The sequence below is a fragment of the Ambystoma mexicanum genome, chromosome 5q (genome assembly GCF_040938575.1).
Source record: "Ambystoma mexicanum isolate Mex_15411 chromosome 5q, UKY_AmexF1_1, whole genome shotgun sequence".
NCBI lineage: Eukaryota > Metazoa > Chordata > Amphibia > Caudata > Ambystomatidae > Ambystoma > Ambystoma mexicanum.
In genome coordinates this window covers 1,246,011,093-1,246,028,797 of record NC_090933.1, presented here as the reverse complement: position 1 = coordinate 1,246,028,797, position 17,705 = coordinate 1,246,011,093, and positions in this window count along the sequence as shown.

Here is a 17,705-nt window from a genome sequence, read left to right as displayed (position 1 = left end):
CTGATACTTCTCCTCGAACAGCATCTCGGCACGCCACTTCTATACCGAGGTATGTGAATTTTGACTGAGACCAAGTGAACCCCATAAGATCAGGAGGGGGGCATGTGCAGTCAGTGAGTGGGAACAGGGTGGATTTGGAGCAGCTTACTTTAAGTCTAGAGACGTGCCCAAAGTGGACGACATCCTCCAGTATCAGGGCAAGATTGATAGCAGGGGACCGAATATAGAGCAGGGCATCATCGGCATACAGAGAAATAATATCTGAATGGCCGGCTGTTCGTAAACCTCTATGTGCATGGGACTGGCGCATCATATCCGCGAACAGTTCCATAGCTATGCCAAAGATTAAGGGAGAGAAGGGGCAGCCCTGTCTCATCTCTCTGGCAATTCGGAAGAGGCGTGAGCATCTGTCCTCGGTGCGGACTCTAGCCACCGGATCAGAATAAAGTAGCCTAACCCAGGCGCGGAATCCATGTCCGAATTTACATTTTTCGAGGACCCGCCAAAGGTACTTCCCTTACACAGAGTCAAATGCTTTTTGCATGTCAAGCGTGGCAGCGACTGCTTGTACGTTCGGGTTAAATCTGCTAATAATGTTAAATAGGCATCTCAGGTTCAAGGAGGTAGAGCGCCCTGGGATAAATCCTGCTTGATCAGGGTGAAAAATGTGTGGCATGAAAGGGGCTAAACGTAGAGCTAATAGTTTGGTGTAGATTTTGACGTCGCAGTTAATAAGCGAGAGGGGATGGTATGAGCCGCATTTTGTAGGGGGCTTTCTGGGCTTAAGTAAAACCGTAATTATGGCTTCCCGGAGAGAGGGAGGGACCCTGCCCACTTCGCCTGCCTCGTCCCATAGGGCCATCAAATGAGGGATTAAGAGGGATTTGAAATGTTTATAAAATTCGACTGGGAGGCCATCTGAGCCCGGGGACTTACCGGATGGCAGTGAGTCAATGGCCTCTGAGAACTCCTCGGCATTGAACGGTCTCCCCAGAGAGCTATTGGTGTCAGCGGAGAGGACTGATAGGGAGACGCTGTCTAGGTATGCATCAATCTCGGTTTCCGGGACACTCTCAGCATTTGAATAAATGGATTCATAGAAAGCCAGGAATTTGGAGTTGATGTCCTGCGGTAGTGTGGCCAGAGTGCCATCAGGCCTCTCAACAGCTGGAATGTTCGGGGACCCAAACATGAGTCTGGCTAGAATTTGGCCCGGCCGTTCGCCCACCCCATATTTTCTAGCGAGGTAATTGTTATCGAGGAATTTCACCTCACTGTCCACGTGCGAGCGAAACATGTCTAGCTCAGTGCCTAAGGACGCCAGGATTTCGGGGGGGTTGATGTAGAGCGTATTGGGACTCGAGGGTGACAAGAGCCGACTCACTTTTCAGGATCTCTCCTCGAATCACTTTCAGGATACCGTTTTCTTTGGAGATGGCAATACCCCTGATGTAGGTTTAAATGCCTCCCAAAGAGTGGCCTGTGACGAGACTGAGTTGGTGTTGATTTCGAAGAAGTCATAGATGGAGGTCTCCAGTTCAGAACTGAAGGCTGTGTCAAGTAAGGAGTGAGGTTTAATTTTCCACTGCCGAGTTCTCCTGTGATCTGGACCCCAGCATAGGGAGATGGTCACCAGTGAGTGGTCGGAAAGGGTTTTGGGGAGAATCGATAAGTGTGAAACAATCCTTATTAATATATCAAATATTAGTCATCTATCAATTCTGGAGTGTGAGTCGTGTACTGAGGAGTAGAAGGAATATGTTCGGGAGTCGGGGTATATCAGTCTCCACACGTCTACGATCGCTAGCCGGGGAAGTAATGTAAGAATAGACTAGGCCGCTTTGGAGAGTTGTAGGGGTCTGGAGCCCGATCTGTCGAGGCTCATGTCCAGTGTTGTGTTAACGTCGCCACCCCAAAGGATCGGGATCAGAGGGAAGCTGTCTAAGAGAGAGGCTAGGTATATGTAAAATTCAGAATCATCCAAATTAGGACCATAAATATTTAATAACACCACCTCTTTATTTTGCAGGGTGCCATGGAGCAGCAAGAATCTGCCCTGTGGGTCGACCCGCGAAGCTTTGCAGATACATTTGAGACTTCTGTGAATCAGGATCATAACCCCCCAACTTTGGGTAGAATAGTTGGTGTAGTACCGTTGGGGGCCCCACATTTTAGCGAACTTCTCACACTGCTCAGTTCGGGTGTGCGTTTCTTGTAAAAAAAGGATTTTAATGCCATGACGTTCAGCGTGAAGTTGTAACTGTCTCATTTTCTTGTAATTACCCAACCCCCGCACATTCCAATTCATAAATGATAAATTATTATCACCCATCTGAATAGGGGTACTGAATCAACCTTAAGATTTGGTGGGGTGATAACCAGAGGTCCCAAGCCAGGGGTAAACAGGCAAGCCCCCACCATGCACGCGACTGTCCTGGAACTGGCTCAATCTCTACTTCCTTTGTGAGCGCCAAACCTTTTTTAACATAACAACCATGTCAACCCACCCCACCCACATCCCTCCCCCAAACAGAGGAATGATAACCCCATACCCCAATAACCAAATCCAAACAATTGGCATCAGCGCCTGGGGGCCTGTGAGCTGGCCTGGTGGCGATGCTCCGGGCTGGAGGCCCTTTAAGGATAGGCATGGTGCCTGGAACAAGAAAATGTGAAGGATGAGTAGGACCTTATGGTGGGGACATCAAAACGACATTAAGGCAGGTTACCAATTTGCAAATGACTGGGAGGATAGATCTCCTATGCCTATGGGCCTGGAAACGAACAGCCCAGTAAGAGTTCAACAGTAGAACATAACGTTAACAGGGCGGTGTGGCAATAATCAGTCAACCAGGGAAGTGGTCGTCTATAAATTTGGAGGCCTCTTCCGGAATTGTAAAGAAGAACACTTGGTTAGAGTGTTCGATTCTCAGCTTGCCCGGATACCGCATGGAATATTTGACCCACAGATCTCGTAGTTTCTTCTTAACTGGCAGGAAGGTTTTGTGTTCCTGTTGGACGGCTACAGAGAAATCAGGGTACAAGTGGATCCTAGCAGACCCCAGGTATAGTTCGCCTTTGGCTCTTGCTGCCCTGAGGAAGGCGTTGCAGTCACAAAAATTCAGGACCCTGGCTATTGGACACGGGGGTGCGCCGGGGCTGGGGTTTGTTGTTAAGGCACGGTGGGATCTCTCTATTGCGAACTGTGGCAAGAGCTTTGGGGAGTCCATGAGTGTTAGTAGAGTGCGCTCGATATAGTCTTTCATGGGTTCCTTGATACCGTCCTCGGGGACCCCAATTATGCAAAGGCTATTGCGTCTCGAGTGCGACTCGAGGTCCTCATTCTTTTTCACTGCCTCAAGCACTCATCTAGAGAGTGAGGAGACTTCAGCCCGGAGGGCTTCAGCCTGGGGGGAACATAGGTCGTCCTCAGAAGCACCCACCCTCGTCTCAATTTCGGCCACCCGGCAGTCGGTTTTCTCAATGTGTGCTTTGATGGAGGATATGGTGCCATTCATGTCGTCCAGTTTGGAAGGCAGAGTGGTAAACCCTTCGCGGATATATTTCAGCATTTTCTGTGAGTCTGTGGACTCCGGGGGAGTTGAAGTGGTGGGTTGTGGCTCTGGTGCCTCCTCAGCCGGTTTGGACGGTGTTTTTGTGAACATATTAATAGAGGACTGTTTTTTTTCCTGCACCTTTAGTCATGGTAGAAGCTGTGGGCAATCGTGCAGCAAGAGGAAGGGGCAAAGCGTGCAGAGGGGTAGGTAGATCGCAGGCAGCGGTCGAGAGGGTGGGTGAGGGTAATTGGAGGTGCCCAGCAGAGCTTAAGTAGGCTATGGGATCTGGACCCGTAGGTAGACTGTAGGGCCTCGGAGCACCCAGCAAAAAGCCCAGACTGCAGCCAGAGGCACCAAGCCAGGTGGAGATTAAGCAGGTATGCCGGGGGACCAGATGCAGAGAACTCCGATGGGAGCCTGGACAGTGATGCACTGGATTAGAGTATGGGACTAAGGGGCCCATGGTGCGCAAGAGAGCAATGCGATCCGAAGAGTTGTGGGCTCAAGGATGCCGGAGAGGGTAGGGAGAGGAGCTCCTTATGTCCAGTAGCAGGGCGTCCGGTAATCACGGTGGTGAGGAAGTCGCTGGGTGGCCGAGGTAGAGAGGGCCTGGTGGAATTCAGTTATAGAACCCTTGACTTCCTGGCAGGTGGGTGCCCCTGGTGTGCGCCGATTGGCTATGCCAGTTACCGGTTCCTGGGTTGCAAGAGGAGTAGGCGATGCAGTTAGTTTAGGTGTTGAGCGTAGTGGGCGGCCAATGTCTCACGGTGCTCTTTCACAGCCCCCCCTTTTGAATTGTAAGCAGTGGGCAGACAGTAAGTGGGTGAAGATTAAGGGGCCAGGCACCCAGAGACCCCCATCAGCAGCCCTTATAAGGATTACTTCTCTCAAGGCTAGTGCAATGAGTAGTGCCCTTTCGGTGATGTGGCGGCATGAACTGAGCTGAGGATCACTGAAGTCTATTTGGCCCCATGGATGGGTTGTGCTCTCCAACATTGAGCAAGCGTTGGAACGCCCTTATGCTATAGCATTGATGTGGTGATAGCCATATAGTCTGTATCCCCCGTGGCTTCCGACAACTTACGGTGTGTCTCGTGGGGGAGTATAGCTCCCATACAGGTGCAGTAGAAGGAAGACCATGGGGGGTCGGGTCAGGGCACAGCTCCTGCCACGTGGGGGCCCTCCGGGCAGGATAGCACAGGGCCCGGTGCGATTTGCCGCGTCCCTGGGAGGAGAGCCAGGTCAAGGCAGATGGATCTGTTACTGTGGGGAGGGAAATCAAGGCCCCCGCAACCCTGAGGACTCACCGCTGAAGTAGGAGGCGCAGGGCCTCACCCGTCTGGATTTGCACGCACGGCCCCCACCAGTTGCGCGGGTGTCGGGGAGCCGCAGAGGAAGCCACCCGTCGCAATACGCAGCTACTGGGGATGCGGCTGAGCGGACTCGCTTGGTGTCCAGAAGGATGCTTCTGGTGACAGCCCCAGCTGCTCCAGATGGGTCGTGGGGTCCGGCGGCGGGAGCCGGTGTAGTCGCAGTCACACCGGCCAGCAGGGGGGTGTCCTTCCCACTCAGGGTCCGGCGGTCTTCAGTTAGCAGCGTGTGAGATTACAGCCGAGCGGGCAAAACGCCCTTCCCCCACAGCAGGCCTCAGATCCTCGGTGTCGGCGGCCGTCCCCCATGGAAGCGAGGTCCGGATCGGGTTGACACAGTCCCACGGTCTTCACAGGGCAGCCCAGATCTCCAGAGCGGAGCCGATACACAACTCAAGGCTCGGATCGAATTTAACGCGTCTCCAGCTTTAATCTCTTGATGTTGCATCGGATGTTTATTGCGCACCAATGCAGATATTCATCAGGATGACTCGTCCAAGCCCGGAGCTCTCACTCAGACGGCCATCTTCTACGAGCGCAACAGCGCCCCCCCTGTATTTGCATTTTCTAACTGCATATACAGATACAAAATGTTCACATGGGGACATTGAAAGCTGGTGAGAAATTGGGTAGTGGGCATCCCTGATGACCCCATGTAGAAATTAACTTTTGTGCATTAAAAATTGTACAGTAGGTGTCTAAACCACTACTGTACATTATCCAGTTTCACCTTTATAGTGAAGGTGGGAATGGGTAGAAAGATATGTTAAGAAAATAAACCTTTTAGGGTTACCACTGATGGAGGCGGTATTGCTGCAATACCGCCAGTGTTTTTCGAGCAATAGCATGTCTGCCAGTAGTAAACCCTGAATTTGGTGGCTTTGTAGAAATACCACAGGCGGAAGTTGCTGCTGGGAATATTTCTGTTAAAACAAATAATCCCAACTCGTAATGAGTTCCTAAAACACTAATTATTTACCTTAAGATCCTATGACCAATAAAGATTAACAAATCCTTGCAATGGCTAGCGTTGTTTCAGTGTGACAATCTGTCAAGAGCAAGAGGCCTCTTTCTTGGTGCAGAGAAGCGTGAGTCTCTTATCTAGTGCCATTGCACCGCCTCTGGACCGATCTCTGCAAGACACCATAGCAAAGCAACCAGAGTGAAGGAGGAGCTCAGCAGACATGATGGGTTGGGACACCTCCCAACTAACAAGCATTAAACAAGGACACATTATAAAAGGTTGCCGCCATCTTGGAAAGTTGACATACCTCTAACGTCAGGAGTTGTGTTCACGCAGCTATCACTCACACCAGCCTCTACAAGCTCCAATGCAGTCTAGCACCCCAACCCTGATGCCAGCGATACCAATAAACACTACCGCCAGACTACCCTGGGCACAACATTCGCCCATGATGGCCCCCGGCGCATGGCAGCCTGCTATGGAGGCATGTTTGAAGGTATGGGGGCCGCTGTAACTTTCTGAGTTTGAGCAAAACAATAAGAACGAAAACTAGTGGCGAACATGTGGTGCAACGCAAGAGAAAAAGGCCACACATGCTCGTATAAAGCACATACAAGGAACCCAACATATATTCTGCGTTCACTTTTAGTTGGAAGATCCCCATATTAATTACTGGGGTCAAAGGTGAACAAAAAGGGAAAAGATGTGCTCACGTTATCTGCCCGCTAACAGTTCCACAACAATCTAGCCTTATAGACTAAGCGCCCGTTTCATGGAATTTTTTGCACGGTTCAAGGTGACTTTGCACGGCTGAAAAGTGACTTTGCACTGCTGACACAAACCCTGACTCATAGAACTGTGCAAAGTCCATTCTTGCAGTACAAAATGAACGTTGCACTGACTTTGCACTTAAAAAATGAACGTTGCACAGTTCCATGAGTCAAGCTTTGTGTCGGCAGTGCAAAGTCACTTTTCAGCAGTGAAAAGTCCCTTTTGAACCGTGCAAAACAATTCCATGAATCGTGCCGTAAGAGAGGGGTCATTATCATGAAATAATGACCAGCCCTTTCCGCTCAGGAGATAACATCGGGAAGGGTAATCATCCCAAACGATCATCACTATTCTTGAGGTCTAAAAAGCTATTAGGACATAGTTGGAGTTGTGGACCTTAAGTAAAGCTGTTAGTTTAGCAGTGAATTAAGTAAATAGACAAAACGTACTGGTGAATGAAATGTGGTTTTGTTTAGTAGTATTTAATAAGGTTGTGTTTACTTGGCATGAATTTTTATTAGAAACTTAGATGAACTGGAACGGTATTGAAAGTAAGCATGAAATAAGCATGCATACAATGACCTGAACTGTGTAGAGAGCAGCAAGCATGGTACCCAGGTTTTAGCATCCCTTTGGGGCGCTACCTTGTCAGGGTGAGGGCGCAGAGGAACAAAGGTCCTCCCAAAGCTGGAGGGCCTTGTTCTGCAGGTGGTAGAGTCGAAGCAACAGTGGAAATATCGCCCCACATCCCATCACGCGGGCTCTGTTGCACAGACTGCAGGGCAAGGGTGACGTCATTTGCTGTGTTCCCTTCACAGTGGAAAGTAAGCCTGCAGGCCATTGGTATGTTTGAATGTTCGCTCTTGCGGTGCTGATCCATTTTCTGTATCCACGTATATTTTGTGGCCTGCTTCAAAAATCAAAAATCAGAATGCTCAGAATGCAGGCAATACCTGAAGTTATTGACTACCTTTTGTGCATTCTGAGTGGCTTAGATGAGGTCAATGTTCTAATCTCAGTTACACCCTTAAAATATTGTTTTGGGTGTTGAAACTCAAGTTGTTAAGACCAATTCCGTCACTGACCTTGTAACCTGTTTAAGGGGCTTCGAAACCTGGGGCCCAGTTCATTTATGGGTCACCCAGCTGATGAGGTATTTATCTATTTGATGAGTCACACGCCAGATTCGAACCCCGATCTGCAATTTATGAAGGATAACCCAGGTGGGCGCTCAACCCCTCAACTACTCTTCTATCAGGGAACAATGAGCGTCCGATTGCATCCAGGGTTAATTTGCAGGTACGACATCCATTCATTGACAGTGTTTTTTTTGGATGTTTTTTTGCCGAATTTCTTTTTTTCTTGAAATTAAACATGGAAAAATATAGGGGGCTGTGGGTAAGAGTATATAAGGGGTGGGAGGGCGGGAATAGTGTAAAATTAATAGTGAGAGGTGTTGGGGGAAACCCCCAAAAATAAAAAATAAGCTGTTCAATGAGTTTTTTCAGGAATAAACATATCGGCAAAAAACCCATAAAAAACACTGTAGATGATTTAACATAGAAGAACCCATTTGGAAAGGACTGGCAACGTCACACCCTCCCGAGATGGCATTGCCGTACTGTGGCACCAAGTACGGTGCATGAGCCCAAATACTTTTACTCAGCAGTCAGTCAGGCATGAATGGGGGACGGTGGGGGTCAGGGATTGGCAAACGTGGTTCTGATCTGAAGGAGACTACCAAGGAGGCCGTCTGTCTGCTGGGGGACCAGAGCAAGTGTCAGACAATCAAGCATTTATGGCAGTGCTTTGAAACAAGGTTGTTGCAAGTGATGGAATGTGCTTGATGGGAGGGAACCGGCCCCCATGCCAAAGGCCCCCGTGCCAAAGAACCAGACGAGTTCATGTCCAGTAGTGCTGAGGCCATGGTAGGAGAAGCTGGTCAGGGCTCTGGGCCCAGTGTTTTCCTTGTGAATCAGGAGGTTGGAGGTCAGAGAAGAATGTCTTCAGCTCTTGGTGAGTACAAGTAATGAGTGGGCCCTTGTCATCCATCTCACTGTACAGGTCCACATTGCACAGCAACATTGCCATTCTGGCTCTCAGTGTGTGTGGCCCCTTTCCCAAACACTGCTAATGCAGCATCTAGCCGTGTGTTGGGTGGCATCATGCAGACTATATTCCCTTCATGGCCATGCCAGGGCGGCACTGGTGTGCTCTTGTACATATCCACAAGTCAGCAATGTCATGGTGTCTATTTCCCAACCCTATGTCAACTGGTTACGCCTCTGACACAGTGAGCCTGGAGGAGCAGAAGGGGTGTTGGGTGCTGTCTCCATTGGTCTCAGTGTGTGCAGCAATGACCTACTGCTGACATGGTCTTCTTCCGCATGCATAATTGTGGCTGTTGTATTTGCTTCCTTGGATGTGTATCAACAGTACAAGTTTGATGAGGCTACGTGAAGACCACTAGCGAGATGTCTACTTTTGTGTACGCTGAGCCAAGAACTCATTGGTTCAAGTGAGCAATGGGGCAATGGGAGTATGGCATCTGGTTTTGTGTGGGAAAGAGGTCAGTGGATTTTGTTGCGGGGTGTCACATGATGTTAGCTGCCTGTACTTACCTAGGTGCCACGTCCGTCTGTCCTGTGTGCATCCCAGGGCCGCCTAAAGCAGTATTGGTTTAACCCAAGTCATCAAGGATTATTGCTGTTAAGCCGCCATCGTCCCGGTGTGTTTCACTGAGTATGTGATGCTGTCTGTGTGTTGGTTTGACGGTGCGGTCAGTTCTGGTCAATGTGGCATCAGGATCTCAGAGTGTGGTCTCAGATATATAGGTCAGCCACAAACCTTTCTCTGTGGGACATCTCTCCTCTCACACTGTCCGTCCTGCAGCTTACCTCTCACGACCTGTGTGTTGCACCCCGCACACTTGGTGCAGCACTCGTCGACCATGCACTTTGGGCTGTGGTGTGCTTAAGCCTTCTACAGCCCTTTTGAGTCCAGCTGCAGGGGATGGAGTGCACCTGTGGCTGTTAGAGGGATGTGCTGCTTATGTTCATGCTGCAGCATTTATGCAGACGCTTGAGAAGGGGGTGGCAAGTTGCATGGCCTATCTGTTCTTGATGGTGTTTTCAGAGAGGTGTGGGGTGCTGTGCAAACCAGAAACGCTGTGACTGAGGGTGGACTTTGGGCAGATATCCAATTCTGAATTCAATGCAGTTGTATTTTATGTTGGCATCATTTCTCAAATACCAGCGTCTATGTTGGTATTTTGCCAGCAGTGGGCTTCCTTGATTCCCCCTCAGAAAAGGTGGATTCCAAACTTCAATGGGGTGATTGGTAAAGCTCACCATAACCCCCACAGTATGTTGAACTTAACCTTTGGATGGTTATCTGAACTAGGAACTATATGCTGTACACAGAAGGCCAGGCTAAGGCTGATAATGTTCATACACACATTCAGTCATCCATATGACTTTCTCAATCTGCCCAGGAAAGTGTAGGGTACTCACTGGGTCAGACCTTAGCCCGGGTCCCACAAAACCTCTACATGCTCCCGACATGTCTTTGATTTTCACTAGGGGTGGGACCCTCTTTGATATGATATGATAGGTTATTTATAACGCGCTTAATACCCAGAGGTTTCTACGCGCAGACCTGGGGTTCGAACCTATGTTGCTCCGTGTCATCTTGCTTCCAAGGAGAGCATGCTGCCCCTGAGCTATCCTCCCGAGACTTTAACTCATAGGTTAGTGCGGAGGGCAATAGATTGCTAAGAAAAGGACCTGGTTTGCCCATCAAAGTAGGAAGCCTAATGTATTATTGCAATACCCCATAGGAAGGACTGGATTGCTATTGATAAATGGCTCACTCCTCAGCCAGGCAATAATACTGATCATGTTTGCTTTACCCTTGATGCACAGTAACTGTCCATCAAGTATAAAGCGAATGTAAGTGTTATTATATGGCTATACGGGTCTGCATTTGATGTAGTCCAGTCAAGCCAGGTAATAACACTTATCATGTTTGCTTTAGCCTTGATGTGCAGTGTAGGAAAACTGTGAGCAATGACACAGAGGAGGCAATTAAAAGTGGCAGGGGGTTCATGTGGAAAGTGTAGACATCAAATGGCTGGTGCACATTACAAATGGAAATGCACATTCTTGCAGTAAGCACATGTTTAAAATGCTCAGAGTTTAGGGTAACATATCATTGGTCTGGTTTTCACTATATACCTACATACTAACCTGAACTAATCAATTAACAACCCATCCCATCATTTGTAACCTGTCAGTAACAAATCAGGGCAAAGTGGTCTCAGATGAGATGTCAAAAGTGAGGTGCTTCTTTAGAATGGAGAGAAAACGTGCAAGCACAGTTTACTGGCTGTGATTTCATTACACAAACTGAGAGGAAAAAATGCACTGTTGGAAAAAGCACCATTGTATGCGCAGGAAGCTATTGTAGCAGATATCTTCGTAAAACTATCCTTCAAGGAGAAAAGTATTGAGGCCGGATCGGGTGATGTGTGCACATCAGGAAAGGAGGCAGGTCTTGCTGATTGACAGGGAGAGCACTTACATTCAAGGGAGAGAGGGGGTGTAGCCAGATGAGCAGGATCTGGCAGGAGACTGGTAGAGCAGAGCTGCAGAACTTACTGGGAGATAGCAGGAGACAGACGATAGACGGGGGAGCAGTTATCCTGGCATAGAATTTGTGTCATCCCTGTGGGCTGCTGGAGTGTTCGGAGGTTGCGACATTACATTGGCTGCCAAACCGACCCAGAGGGGTGTTCCAGAGATAGCAAAGCAAGAATCTTCCTGTGTGCGAGGTAGATATGCCAGTCCATAAGTGAGGGCATGCATGCTTGAATGGATGTAGTTTTTTTTAGTTAGCCAGAAGGGGGCTCTTTGCATGCATAAAGTTCAATATAATAAGCAAATGCATTTCTAAAAGTTACAAGATTGTGTTTTAAGCATGGCTTCTGCCAAGTCCTACGATCCAAGGTCAGGGTGAGCTGATTACAGTTTATTCTATTATTGTGTTGTGTTTATTTTTTAAATAGTTTTTCTTCTTTTCCTTTCTTTGTTTCTTCCTTTTCACCACATTCACAATGACAATTATATTTCATGCAGTGATTGCTGTGGTAAATTATCTGTCAAGATAAATACACATTATAAAAATCATTTTGTGTCTGAAACATTTCATGGCATTTGGGTCTTTGTGTTTCATCTGCTTGCAAAGGCAAGAGTGTAACAGTAAAGGTTATCATGAAAATTATATATCGTGGGCTCTGTAGTTAGACAGTGTGTGAGTGTGCGGTATTTTGGCTGTGCATGTTAACAGCTGAACAGATCTGCCATCAAGGCAGTATCCTAGCATCGTAGATAAGTTGCTGGGAACAACAAGTGACACTGTTATTGTCAACATCCAAGTGTAATCAGTCTGGTAACTTTCTTTTAGGGAGGACACAGGATGAAATACAGGTTTTAGAGTATTCTGAGGTGAGCATTATCACTCTATATAGGGCATTACCACAATAAAGCTATACCACCATTTTACCACAACATAAGAATACCACGAGATTAGGTATATCTCCCTGGAAAATATCTCTAACAGCAGTTACTTTGCATCAAGGATAAAGCAAACATAAGTTTTATTATGAGGCTACACTGAATGTTGGCCAGTCTAGACAGGCAGTAACACTTATGTTGTTTGCTTTACTCTTGATGCACAGTCACTGTGCACCAAGGGTACAGCAAACACCATCAGTGTATTGCACAGTTAGAATGGTCTACATTCGCATCAAATGAGTATGCCATTGTGGTAAAAAATGGTTTTTGTAATGGAATTACTGTCATTTATTTTACCACAGTGCCAAACTAAAGTTTCAACAGTAATGTTGAGAACACACCCCCAGCACTTGGCAGGTAGTATTTGCTCCACATTGTCAAAAAAAAGAGGAATTTCCACAGCAGAATCACCAGCCGGTCTGACAGCACAGCGAGTAGAGTGCCCGCTTTGACATCTGTGCAGAACCTGCTGACGCAGCATCGAATCTGGCAGGGCCAAACACAGCCTTTCATCCTTCAGAGGTCGATAAATGATCACCACACACCGTGGGTAATAATAAGCAGCGCTCAGATACCTCAGGGTTCGTAGCGCTATATAAACGCAAAAATATTATTATTACCAGGCATGGAAATTCCACCAACATCCTGTGTCACTTGTAATCGGATGGATTTTACCCAAGTGGTGGTAATGGTAATGAGTTTGGTGGTAATTCCTCCTCGCAATGAGGCCTTATGTTGCTATTTGCGCATGTAGTTCTGGAAAGCAAGTTGTAAAATGATCAGTGACTCGGGCCCAAAATGTTAAGAACACATTTTTAAATCGCCTTAAGTGGTAAAGGCGTGTATGTTCGTCCTGAATTCCCATAAGCAATCATTGTAGGCTGCGCTCACTTCTGCGATTAATTAAATGTTATAAACAGAAGAATAGCAAAGGATATTCTTTCCTCCTATTTCACGTCCAGCGGTTTTCACGGGAAGAAGCCCCCCCGGGGCAGTGTAAAATGTGTCTTGAGTGTGGTGCCCCTGGCTGTACTAGGCTTGCTCTGCCAGCAGCAGCAGCCCGGCTTAATGCAGGATGTGGCTTTTAATAGGCACTGTCAGGTGGCAAGTGCAGAGTAATGAACTGCCCACTTGGCCGCCTTGATTTAAATGCCAGATTTAAAGTGTTTTGCAGGTTTTGGTTGAAGAAATATGGGTCTGTTTTATGAGGCAGGTCACCCGGCTCTTCAATCAAGCGCTGCAGTAGCTCTTTAACTGTACCTTGTGCCAGGACTAAACCTATTCAGCTACACAAATGCCCACATAGGAGAACCATAGGGACAGAATCAGTGGAGCATTCACAGGCCAGTAAAGGGCTATTCAGAGAAACCCAGAAAAGCAGATTGACGACTATTTCAGGATAGCTGCCAAGTGCCTCTATGTCATAGTCGACACCTTGAGCCATTCCTGTTTTCTTCATGTTGCACTCTGGGAATTGCAGTTTCATTCCTCCCATTGTAAGCATGGGACTACAAGCCTCAGCATTCAAAGGTGAAAGCCCGGACTCGTTTAGGGTTTCAGGCATGACATGGAGCCACTTGGCAGCTATGTTTTAGATCAATATTTCCCAATAACCTTCTACAAAAAGAAACATGTAGAAGGCCTCAGTGCACCCTATATGTTGCCTGACACGCATTACAGCTACTTCAATTCGAAACCCTTCTTGCTAAGGTTCTGTTCTTAGCATTAGCAAAGGGGCCGGAATTCAGTGGTGGATGAATGATTTCAAAAAGGGCCCTGCAACATTTAATAGCTGCTGGGCTATCATGCATGTATATGCAAATAGGACGAGCATACTCGTCCTCAGCACTTAAGAGGTTAAAGATGCAAGCGCAGAGGATGCAGAAGGGGGGAGTGCCTTGGGGGACCGAGTTTAGGAGGGACTTGAAATGACAATGTTGAACTACAGCTGACTAAGGTAACAAGCTATCCAGCAATCACAGACAATTGTCCAACTGATTGTCACAAGTAAATATCAACACCAGACATAGCATAACTCCCACCTTCTTCAATGTTATGCCTATGAATCCCAGTGAGATAGCTTGGTGGGTTAATGTGCCTGATAGGATATGATAGGTTATTTATAACGCGCTTAACATCCAGAGGTTTCTAAGCACAGACCCAGGGATCGTACCTGTGTTGCTCCATGTCATCTTGCTTCCAAGGCGAGAATGTTGCCCCTGAGTTATCCTCCCCAGACTGCTTGAGAGATATGCCGGTACCCTCCAGGTAACTGTTTCAAATCCTAGTCTGATAGCTCACCAGAAAATGTGCATGCTGCAGAGATATGTTACGTTATGTTATGTTATGACTTCTTATATAGCGCACAGCAGCCAAAAGGCATCATGGAGCTGGAGAGGAAGAGAACAAAACATGGAAAAAACAGCCATCAACCATCAGCCACTAAGGTTCAAAAAGGTTTGTTTTAAGAGCCTTCCGAAAGGCCAAATGGTTGGACATTCTTTTCAAAATCACGGGCAGCTTGTTCCATAACTGCGCCGCAGCAATAGAGAAGGCACGCCCCCCAATCCGGGAACGGCGAAAAGGTGGCACACAGAGTAGGCCCGCCGACTCATATCTCAAGGAGCGCTTCGGAAGATAACGTGAACATTTGACACGAAGATACTCCACCCCTGATCGTGCAGGCTGTGATGCACAATACAGAGTGCCTTGAATTCGATACGTTGGGCAACCGGCAGCCCAACGTATCGAATTCAGATATGAATGACGTCCATTTCGCCGAGTATAATTCTAGGAAAGAAAGGTCTGTTAGTGATAGGCTCCAATCCATGGAAGGTTAATGCACATGCGGCGGGGATCTTTGGGTGACCTGCCAGTGATATGTCCCCAACCCTGTAAAGTGGCTCAGTGCGTTAAGGAGCCTGCAGCAGAGATGGGTAAGTGGCCTGCAACACAGAGTCCAGTTATAAAGAAAAAAACATTTCCCAGCGAGATATCTACTGAGAGACCTAGGCAAACATGGCATCCTGAGACATGCCAGGTTACGTATGTACACTGTGGCACCAACAACGCCCACTGAACATATGTACAATAGCCCAGGGGTTACTGAAGGCAGGAGATACGTGCAAAAATTCAAATTAAGGTTTCGATTATTTTGCTATGGAAAGCCACACGTTTTAAAGTGATGCAACTTTTGTATAACTTTCCAACATATCTGCAGTACTTGTTTTTCCCAGATAAATAGTTGCCAAATCCTAAGTAGCTAATTTCGGATGTATGTTTCTACATTTTTTCTAAGGAAAATAGGCCTTTTTTGAATGCTTCTATAGCTTTTCTTTATAATGGTAGAACATTAAACTAAAGATTAAATATACTTTTAGAACATTTACAAAACGTACAGACATAAAAAGTGATGGCAGTTTAATAAAAATAATGGTAAAATAAAAATGTCGGAATCACTTTTAAAACACTTTCCAAAGCAATAAGCCTTGGGTGGGTTGCTTGCGGTGCACCACAAATAAAACACCAAGGGCCCAATTCATGGAATGATTTGCGTGGAAAATAGGGTACTTGCGCGTCAAACTGCGCGTAAATCTGCATTTGTCGATTCATGGAATCGAATGTGCTGTACTTTTCCTGGACTTGCGCAGAGTTCGTGCAGGTTCGGCACGTCTCTGCGAGCCGCCGAGGGCCTTATGCGAGACTCCACGCAGAGCGTGGCCTACGCAGAGGGCTGGGAAGGGTGTGGAACACCAGAAATGGGGAAGAACTTGCAAAAAAGTGTGCGCTCCGAGGGACGGCCTGCAGGCAGTTCATTGCACTCCCACAATTGCACGGCACAAGACGTATTGATGGATATGATCGCGCAACCTCTCGGCTGGGAAATGGTCATGCAAGTCCTTCATACTATCCGCCACCCGAATGAAGGAGTAAGTACACTTGCATGTAGGAATCGCAGCGCAGAGATGGGTTTGCATGTCGGATGTAGGGGTGTGTGTACTCAACCGGGGTTCTGATCTAAATTACTAAATTAGGGGTGCGCATGTACAGTTTAGCAGGGTGTAGGAATGGTTTACAGGGGTTTGCATGCAGATTTCCAGAGTAATTACAGAGTTATGATTTTTTATACACATGTTGTCGGGGTGCCAGACACAGCTACGGGCAGGGGCGTTGCTAGGGGGGGCTAAGGGGGCTGTAGCCCCTGATCTTTTGGTTGTAGCCCCGGATAGAATCTCAGGAGCTACAGCCAAAAGACTAGCTAGCCCCCAGTCCCAACAGTTCCGACATCAGCTTAGCCCCGGGTCTTTTCCAGACCTAGCAACACCCCTGGCTACGGGGGACCCTGCGCATGGACCCCGAGATGCAGGCCTACTTGCTGGGGGCACCCCAGGCACTGTTTGAAGGGTGCTTGTATTCGCACCTGGGAGAGCATGCAAAGGTAGCTGTTCGGGCTGTTTATGCTTTGCGTGTGAGCATGTTGCGGGCGTTCCGGCCGCGACTTGCGATTATGGTTACTGATTTGTCTGATTTACAAAGCATTTTCCAATGGGATTGCAGCATTATAAAAAGTGTTTGTGAAATAGGCCCCAAACATTTTAAACCAAAATAAATGAACATGTGAAGTGGGAGTAAGCCCCCTTGCAATCAAGGCAGCCCCCACTGTGGCATTTGATTCAGCCCGCAAGTGGCACTCCCATCCATTTGTTGCTTTGGAAAGTTACAAACTATAACCTCCATTGTGTTACCCGCAGTTATTTTTGGATTATTCTGCTGTAGGTACAGTATGGTTTTGGATCATTTTTATGCTTGAATTTGAACTGTCTCTAGTGTAGCGTGCGTTCTTGCTACACTTTTTCCTTTCGCTCTGTTGTTATATTTCAAAGTCAAGTCACTTTTTTGTCCAATACTTTGAAACTGACATTGTTTTCTGGCACTTTGAATTTTTCCAAGCTAGGCACTAGTTTACTGAATCTTTCTGACTGCGCGTGCTAGGAACAGCTGACGTGATTAGTCACAGAATGTCATTTCGAGCGACGTCAGGAGCGCCGCTAATAATTCCCATATCATATATTTACGTGGTGTTAGACATTGCGGCAATGCCTGCCACTTAATTACTCCGGCACTTCATTAATTAGCTAAGCGCGATGAGACTAAGAATTGATTGCGATGGTAGATAGACCCCCGCCTCCACACATCACTCTTCCCTGGGAGCATAGTGCACTGCGTGAATTAAGGATCGTCGTGCGAGGACTTTGACGTCTCTAATATTGACATGTTTACAGCTGATAATAACTGATATCAGCGCTTTGTGACATCAGAGCAGGAGTGATATTATGAATCGCTCTTGCTCATTTCTCTGACCTGAGAATACTCTGGATAATTACATATGAACTTGGTGAGTTATGTAAGGAAAGCAAGAACTAACACTGTGCCCCTTATTACAAGTTTGCCGGTATCCCGCCGGTGTTAG